General features: G+C 38.7%; 1 pseudogene; it reads right to left on the bottom strand.

The window, feature by feature from the left end:
- Positions 1–462: 462 nt before the first annotated feature.
- LOC147454076 (large ribosomal subunit protein eL34-like) lies at positions 463–893 on the bottom strand (annotated as a pseudogene).
- Between the last annotated feature and the right edge of the window lie 2,574 nt (positions 894–3,467).

The following is a 3,467-nucleotide window of genomic DNA, read 5'->3' as shown; positions in this document are numbered from 1 at the left end:
GTCCCCAATGCACTGACTCAAAAGTCATCATGGGATCCTTGATAGGTCTCTAGGCCTAATGAAAAATAGAGTTACTAAAAATAAAAATCAAGAGAAGGGGATGTGGCCATTAACAATGGCTTGACAAATGACTTTAACAAAAGAACTACGTTGGTTTAAAACCTTAGAAAACAGACTTAATCTTGTCTTGCTAGCAAAAACAGGACAAAAACCCGCCATTACCCGTGGCACTTTTCCTACATGAATGTATTCTCTCTCTCTCTCTCTCTCTCTCTCTCTCTCTCTCTCTCTCTCTCTCTCTCTCTCTCTCTCTCTAAAGATAATATTCCTCTATGGCCAAATACATTTTTCAAAATTTCCTAATAGGTTTATAGTTGAGCACATTCTACTTGTTACAAATAAAGGAAGGCAGTTATGGTAAAGGGAGTGGCATTCTTATCCATAATACTAAACCTTCAATGCCTACTTTTCCTTTGATGTTTGAATCTTCACCAGTTTCTTCACAATTTTTTGTTCCTCCACAATGAAAGCTCTCATAATTCTTTGTCAAATTGCTCCTCCTGCCAAAGCGCCACCATTTACAGTCTTTTGTCTCTTGAAGTCAATAAGAGAGCCCTCGATTGTTGTCAAGAATCTCTCTATCAAGAAGCACTTTGGTTGATCTAGCCAACAATAAGAGTCGTAGTCGATGGCCCATCACATGGCTAAGACGTGTGTTTCTATATTCAGCGGGGCATAGATGAGGAATCCCTTGTTACATGTGCTTCTGGCTTGTGATGACACACTTTGGCCCAATCGCACTCATGTTCTTGCATACTAAAAGACAAGATTTGAGTCTAATTGGACTTGGTTGTGTATCTGTGGTGGTGACGATACGTGAGCCTTTGCACCATTTCTCATGTGCCTTCCACAAGATGAGAAAACCTATCAATCACTACCTCTCTCTCTCTCTCTCTCTCTCTCTCTCTCTCTCTCTCTCTCTCTCTCTCTCTCTCTCTCTCTCTCTCTCTCTCTCTCTCTCTCTCTCTCTCTCTCTCTCTCTCTCTCCCCATCGCGCCTTTATAGATAGAATTTTGAAACTCAAGTCAAAACTGCATGGTGAGAATAGCTTCACCTCCTATCCATAGCATATGGAAGTGGCTAGTTTGTCGATCTTCACCTGGCCCTTGTGATAGCATTTCAAAATGCAAGTTGAAAGGGCTTGGTGAGAAGAGCTTCACCAAATTTTATTTGTACATTGTACGTGCTCTTATGAGGAGCTACACCAATATCCCCCTCTGAACTTAGGCCATGACTAGCTTAATTGGTGTCCCAAAAATATTAAATGGTTGATGGAGCTCCCAGCAAGTGGCCCAAGATGGTGAAGACCATTGATTTACATTGCATCTTTTTTGCAATCTATGGATAAGGCTGTTCCTAGTTGTGGGAAGAGGAACATAACATGTTGTGAAGGAAACCCTCAGTTTGAGGTAAAATTCCATCGTGAAAGCAATGAAGTAGATACTTGCAATTTTTGCCAACATTGTTGCCACTCCACTTGTTGTCTTTCATAGTTTTTTCCACTATCCACTCATCCCGTTGAATCACAGGCTGCAAACACTTCTCTAAGGTCTCAGACTCCAATGCACCTACCATGATTTGAAACAACAATGCTCGCAACTAGCCATGCAAAAGTTTTAATGCTTGCATATTAGAGTTGTTGGTGCTAGAAACTTAAAATAGCTATCTTGACCATGGTGTGAGCCTCACCTAATTTGAGCATCCTCATCAAGGATAGCAATGGTTTTTACATTGCTATGGCATTGTCCTTATCAGGGTAGGGTTGCTGCAAGAGCAAGTTTTGATGACCCAGGAACAACTTGCTTAGCTCCTCATAGCTACTAAGTGAGAAAAACCTAAGATTTTAATACTGCAAGTTTGTAAAGTGAGCCATGTGGATCATCTCGCTATAACAATATAAGAATATCTTAGTGCTTACCAACCATAGCACTAAAGATAAGATGAGTACATGCAAAAGATAGAAAGAGAGGTTGCATGTATAGAGATAGGCATTGCAAGAGAATTACTATGTGATATCTTGTATAGAGAACCCATCAAACATATATCCAAGTCTCAACCCTGGCACCATCTACCTCTAGCTGTCAATTGAAGCTACTTGGAGACACTTGTTACCACAAGGGGATCCATTTTGAGGGTGCAGGCTACTAGTGGAAAAGATCTATATTTTCTAGTAAGGTTGATCATAGAGTAAAAAATAATGGTGTAGGTATATAGTAGAAGTACATTGGTCACCCTTGACCATTATAATCTCCAAGCAAGCATGAATCATACTTACGAGGGCATGCCTCCACTGTGTCGCATATGAGCCCATCTCCCAAAAGCATAAGCCTAAGTTTCTCCCATGAAGCCTAAGTCTTACTATCCACAATTTCTACTCTCACAAACAATAAAAAAGGGGAGCTGCATATCAAGAACTAGGGTTCTTTATAAGGGCCCATGGCTGGCTCACTATTTTAATATGACAAGGATGTTTGCAAGAAAAGAGCTACTTAATGTGTTGAAGGTCACCTATAATATATATATCTTATAATATAGGTTTAACAAAAGGAAATGTTAAATTGCAAATGTTGGGGTATCGTTTAAGGAACTTAAAACGAATAAAGATTGAATACAAAAGGGCATGTTATAATCATTAAAAAATTTAAATAAGGGATTGTTACACGTTAATATACATGATGTAGTAGTTTTACATAGAGTGAAGGCCCTGAGACTTAATGACATGAGAAAGCATTGTAAACATTCAATGAAAAATCACATAATAAAATGAAAAATATTTTAGGACCCGTAAATTATAAAAGATCTCCATGTGGAAATTAATTGAAAAGGTCAACTATACTTCTGATTGTCTGGCTCATATATATTATAGCCATCCAATGCTTAATTACCAAACCTTTTGGATTCTACTTGACTTTTTCCCTTGCTCATTTGTAGATGCTCATTCTTTGCTCATTAAATGATAGCACCCCTCTTATTGCACAAGATTCTAGCTTTCATGACATTGGCTCATAGATTCTGGAGCTACTTTCCATGTGACCTCATAGAAAATGGTTCTCTATGTATGTACTTGTGGTGGTACTTAGAAGCTCGATGATTCCTATGAGTTTGCGATACATGGTATTGGAGACATCAAGCTAGTTATACATAATGGCATGGAATTCATAGTCAAGAATGTCAAACATGTTCCCAAGTTAGTGAAGACTTTGATATTTGCTAGCAAGATTGACAACTTTTTGGGAATGGTTCATGGTCAATCAAGAAGGGAAATCTTATGATTATTAGAGGTGAGAAGCATGAAATGCTTTACTCGATGTTTGTCTCGTGTGTAAAAGAGCATTGCATATCCATAGCCAACCTACTGTCTACTGAGTTGTGAAATATGTAGCTAGGCCATATGAACCAAAAGGGAA

Source organism: Adiantum capillus-veneris, chromosome 7 (assembly GCF_014529385.1).
Source record: "Adiantum capillus-veneris isolate H3 chromosome 7, ASM1452938v2, whole genome shotgun sequence".
Taxonomy (NCBI): domain Eukaryota; kingdom Viridiplantae; phylum Streptophyta; class Polypodiopsida; order Polypodiales; family Pteridaceae; genus Adiantum; species Adiantum capillus-veneris.
This window is presented reverse-complemented; position numbering and strand designations above follow the sequence as displayed.